Here is a 5,910-nt window from a genome sequence, read left to right on the forward strand (position 1 = left end):
AGTGAAAAACATAAAGCAAGCTCTGCCACAGTAAGTCCTGGATGCTAGATTACCAATAAAACACTGGCAGTGCTCCCATATGGACTAAATTATTAAATTTTCTTTTCATTCATTGCACACACTCACGCACACACACACACACGACATATATATATATGGTTCATGAAAGTATCAGCAACTATAAAAAAAGTAAAATAACATCATGTATCATATCAAACTACCACAGATTAAACCTGGATATGAATAATAACAGAAGTAAAAGAAAGCCTACAAACTCATGGAAACTGAACAACTGCCTACTGATTGACTTCAGGATCAAAGCAGAAATAAAGAAATTAAAGACTTACTAGAATTCAATGAAAATTAATGCACAATATACCTAAACTGATGGGAAACAATGAAAGCAGTGATAAGAGAAAAGTTCATAGTACTAAATACCTACAAAAAGATTTTGAAGAAATTTGATACTAGCAACTTAACAGCACACCCGAAAGCTCTAGAATAAAAAAAAGCAAACACACCCAAGAAGAGTCAATAATAGGAATCAGGGCTGAAATCAATAAAACAGAAACAAAAATCACAATGCAAATAATCAATGAAACAAAGAGTTGGTTATTTGCAAAAATGAATGATACTGACAAGCCGTTATCCAAACTAACTATAAGATAGAGAATATCCACACTAACAACATCAAGGATGAAAAGGAGGACACAACAAGAGACAACAAGGGAATACAGAGAATCATTACATTTTTCTTCAAAAACCTGAACTGCACAAAAGGGAAAAAATCTAAAATAAATGGATAATCTTCTTGATAGAAACCACTTACCAAATTTAAATCAAGATGAGATAAACAATTTAAATAGATCTATAGCCCCTAGGGAAATAGCAGTAGTCATTAAAAATCTCCCAACTCCCCCCCCCCCAAAAAGCCCAAATCCAGACAGTTTTAGTGAAGAATTTTATGAGACTTGCAAAGAAGAGCTAATACCAATCGTCGGTTTGAATATGCTTGGCCCAGGGAATGGCATTATTTGGAGGTGTGGCCTTGTTGGAGTAGGTGTGTCACTGTGGATGTGGGACTTAATACCCTCATCCTAGCTGCCTGGAAGTATTCTGCTAGCAGCCTTCAGATGAAGATGTAGAACTCTCAGCTTCTCGTACACCATGGCTGCCTGTATGCTGCCATGTTCCTGCCTTGATGATAATGGACTGACCCTCTGAATCTATAAGTCAGCCCCAATTAAATGTTGTCCTTATAAGAGTTGCCTTGGTCATGATGTCTGTTCACAGTAGTAAAACACCAATATTCCTCAAACTATTCTTCAAAATTGAAACAGAAGGAACATTGCCATATTCGTCATATGAGGCCATAGTCACCCTGATAGCCAAACTAAACAAATATTCAACAAAGAGACTTACAGATCAATTTTCTTCATGACCACTGATGTAAACATACTCAACAAAATACTTGCAAATAGAATCCAAGAACACATCAAAAAAAAAAGTCATCCACCATGATCAAGCAGGCTTCATCCCAGAGATGCAGGGATGGTTCAACATATGAATATCTTTCAATGTAATCCATCATACAAACAAACTAGAATAAAAAACATGTGATCATCCAATTAAATACTGAAAAAGCCTTTGACAAAATCCAATACCCCTTCATGGTAAAAGTCTTAGAAAGTCCAGGGATACAATAGACATACTTAAACATAAGAAAGGCAATTTACAGCAAGCCTATGCACATTTACAGCCTATACACATTTACAGCCTATACACATTTACAGCAAGCCTATACACGACATCAATTTAAGTGGAGAGACTCTAAAATCAATTCCCCTAAAATCAGGAACAAGATGAGGCTGTTTTTTCTCTCCATAGGTATTCAATATTGTACTTGCAGTTTAACCTAGAGCAATAAGACAACTAAAGGAGATAAAGTTTATACAAATTGGAAAGGAGTATCACTATTTGCAGATGATATGATAGAATACATAAGCAACCCTAAAAATTCTACCAGAGAATTCCTACAGCTAATAAACACCTTCAGTGAAGTGGCTGGTTACAAGACTAACTTAAAAATAAAAACAGTACCCATTCTATATATAAATGAGAAGCAGGCTGAGGAAAAAATCAGGGAAACATGCCCTTTACAATAGCCACAAATAATATTAAATATCTTAGGGTAATTCTAACCAAGCAAGTAAAAGGCATGTATGATAAAAGCTTCAAATCTCTGAAGAAGGAAATTGAAGATGATAGCAATAAGATTAACATAGAGAAAATGGCCATCTTACCAAAAACAGTCTACAAATTCAATGCAATTCCCATCAAAATTCTAACACAATACTTTTCAAACCTGGAAATAATAATACTCAACTTCATACGGAGAAAAACGGATACCTACAGCAATCCTATACAATAAAAAAAACTTCTAGAGATACCACCATCCCTGATCTCAAGCTGTATTACAGAAGTATAAAAGTGACATGGTATTGGCATAAAAATATACAGGTTTTCAGTCGAATTGAATGGAAGTCTCAGACATAAATCCAAACACCTATGGACATCTGAATTTTGTTAAAGAAGACAGGAATATACAATGGAACAAAGAAAGCATCTTCGAAAAATGGTGTTGGTTTAACTGGATGTGTGCCTGTAGAAGAACACAGATAGATCCATATCTATCACCCTACATAAAACTGAAGTCTAAGTGTATCAAAGACATCACAAAAAACCTGATACAGTGTAACTGATAAAAACAGAAAGCTGGTAATAATCTTGAACACATTGTCACAGGAGACAGTCTCCTGAACAGAACATCAATAGTGCAAACACTAAGATCAAAAATAAAAAGATGGGACCTCATGAAAGTTAAAAAGCTTCTGTAAGGCAAAGGACATTGTCAATAGGACAAAACAGCAGCCTACAGAATGGGAAAAAATTTTCAACAATCTCATATCTGACAGAGGGCTAATATCCAAAATATGTAAAGAACTCAAGAAACTAGACATCAGAAAACTAAATAATCTAATTTAAAGTGATATATACCAATCTAAACAGAGAATTCTCAATAGAGAAATCTCAAATGGCTGAGAAACACTTAAAGAAATGTTCAACATTCTTACTTAGCCACCAGGGAAATGCAAAATCAAAATGACTCAGATTCCGTCTTCTACCTGTCAAAATAGCTAAGATCAAAAATACAAGTGACAGGCTGGTCCAGATGTGGAGCAAGGAGAACACTTCTCCATCGCTGGTGGGAGTACAGATTTGCACAGCCACTTTGGAATGCAATATGGTGGTTTCTCAGATCATTGCGCATTGACCTACCTCAAGACTCAGCTATACCACTCCTGGGCGTATACTCAAAGGACACTCCACCCTAACACAAGAACACTTGCTCAACTATATTCAAAGGGGCTTTATTCATAATAGCCAGAAAATGGAAACAACCTAGATGTCCTTCAAATGAAGAATAGATAAAGAAAATATAGTACATTCACACAATGGAGTATTACTCAGCTGTTTTTTTTTAATGCATCATGAAAGTTTCAGGCAAATTGATAGAACTAGAAAAAATCATCCTAAGTGAGTTAAGTGAGACCCTGAACAATAAACATAGTATATACTCACTTATAAGTGAATATTAGGACCTAGAGAGGCCAAGTAAGAAGGAGGGCTTTAAGTAGGATGAAAGGATCTTCCTGGGAAAGGGAAATAGAATAGATTTCAAGGATTGACTGGGAGTTGGTAAGGTTGAGGGTAGGGAAAAAATACTGGGAGAAAGGGTAAGGAGGGATCAGGTTAGGAGTAGGGAAAAATACTGGGAGATAAGACTGAGTTAGGGGACATTAAGGGGGGCAAGGTAGAAATCTAGCGCAATGAAAACTTCGTGGAACCCCCAAGAATAACTTGGCGTGAGCTAGCCATCTTCTATAACCAGGAAAGACCACAAGTGGAGGGATTGGGACACTAACCCAGCCACAAAATTTTGACATACTGTTTGTCCTGCCTACAGAATGTTCTGGGACTGGAGCATAACAGAATCTTCACCAAAGATACCACAGAGACTTCACCAAGCTCCCGATGGGAGCAGATGCAATGTAACACAGCCAAACATTTACATGGAGCTCCAGGAGTCCTGCTGAGAAGGAGGAGGAGGGACTGGAGGAACCAGAGGTATCAGGGACACACGATAAGAACATAGAATCGACTGACCAGGATTCATGGACTCATGAAGAGATTGGGGAGCCTGTAGGAGTCTGATCTCAGTTTTCTGCATATATATTAACAATGGCTGAGTAGCTTGGTGTTCTTGTGGGAATCCTAACAATGGGAGCAGAGGCTTTCCCTGATTGTTTTGCCTACTTATGGGGCTGTTTTCTTCCTACTGGGTTGTCTTGTCCAGCCTTGATGTGATGGTATGCTCCTGGTCGTATCATGCTATGTTTGGTTGATGTCCCTGAGAAGCCTGCTCTTTTCTGAGAGGAGATAGAGGGGGTGGATCTGGGGACAGAGGAGGTTTGGGAGATGAGACTGGAGAAGGAGAGGAAGGGAAATATGATGGGGTTATAATATATGAGAGAAGAATAAATAAATAATTAAAAAATAAAAAATGAAGCATTTAAAATAATGAAGATCTAAGTGAAGATGAAATAATAACTCCAAATAAATGGAGTGAATAAGTATAAAATAAATATAATTGAGACAATCACCCTTCCTTTGGAAAGAAACTGTCCTCATTTTCCTCTCTTGCTGTGATTAGCACCATGACAAAAATCAGTTTGGAGAGAAAGGTGTTTCTTTGTTCTACAGGCTACTGCCCATCCTGGATGAAAGCCAATGCAGAAGCTAGAAGCAGAGACCAGTGGAGGAAAGTTTCTTACTGGTTTACATTGCTGGCTCAGTGTTCTTTCTTATACAAACCCAGACACTATCTATGCAGGGAGTGACACCACCCACAGCTGGCAAGGCCCTCCCATATCAATCAATAATCAAAAACCTATCCCCACAGACCAATCTGTTAGATGCAATTAATCAACTGGGTTCCCAGGTAACTCTTTGTCAAGTAGACAAAAACTAACTGGCAAGGATACCGACTTCCTATTATTCTGTACAAGAAGCCAACTCTACAAAAAAAAAAAATGTAATTTTATGAGTAAATATCTGATACCAAACACTAAACTTTTAGGAACCATATCTGAACTTCACTACTAGAGAAACTTCTCTGAACATGCAGAGTACCTAAAACCAGGAGGCTGAGATGCAGTGTTCTCTCCTGAGCACAAAGCGAGCTCTTTCTGCGCCTATGCTGCCACAGCCTTCTGCCATTGATGATCTTTCTTCTTTCCCCTTGGGAGAGCTAAAGGAAACACAATATGAAAGACTTTCTATTTGAGAAAAGAAAAATAGAAAAGATACCATTTTTAATCAGGATATTTTTATATTGTGATTAGTCTAAGGTTAACCTAAAGATCAGAAATCATACAAGAAAATATTTAAATCTTGAATATTTTAAATCATAATTTTTTTTTACTCTAGAAAGTATACCATAAATAAAGTCAAGTAAAGTATTTTTAATGTATAGGACTAATATATTTAATCACTACCATGTACTTTTGAATCTATTTTGATGAAGAAGGAACAATCTAGTTTTTAAACTATCAAAAGACCCATACTCACAAAATAATGCAAATACTCACTAATGAAAAAATTTCCAATCTCACTAATGATCAAAAGATAATAAAACAACACATTTTCATGTGCTTGTCAAGTATTGTATTATTAATACCTAAAAGGATGTAGCTGAGTCTCTCACATCATTATTAGAGAGTGCAAATCGGTACAAATTTTCTGAAAAAGTGTCTGGAAATCTGTCTCAAATTCAAAATATGTTTGCTT

At 36.6% G+C, this 5,910-nt stretch overlaps 1 non-coding gene across 1 annotated transcript; it reads left to right on the forward strand.

Annotated features, from left to right (window-relative positions):
- Positions 1–5,184: 5,184 nt before the first annotated feature.
- Positions 5,185–5,391, forward strand: LOC114639828. Its single transcript, XR_003714064.1, has one exon. It is a non-coding gene; the product is annotated as a small nucleolar RNA U3 (small nucleolar RNA).
- The last annotated feature ends 519 nt before the right edge of the window (positions 5,392–5,910 follow it).

This window comes from Grammomys surdaster, unplaced genomic scaffold (assembly GCF_004785775.1).
Source record: "Grammomys surdaster isolate TR1022 unplaced genomic scaffold, NIH_TR_1.0 125752, whole genome shotgun sequence".
In the NCBI taxonomy this organism is placed as follows: Eukaryota; Metazoa; Chordata; class Mammalia; order Rodentia; family Muridae; genus Grammomys; species Grammomys surdaster.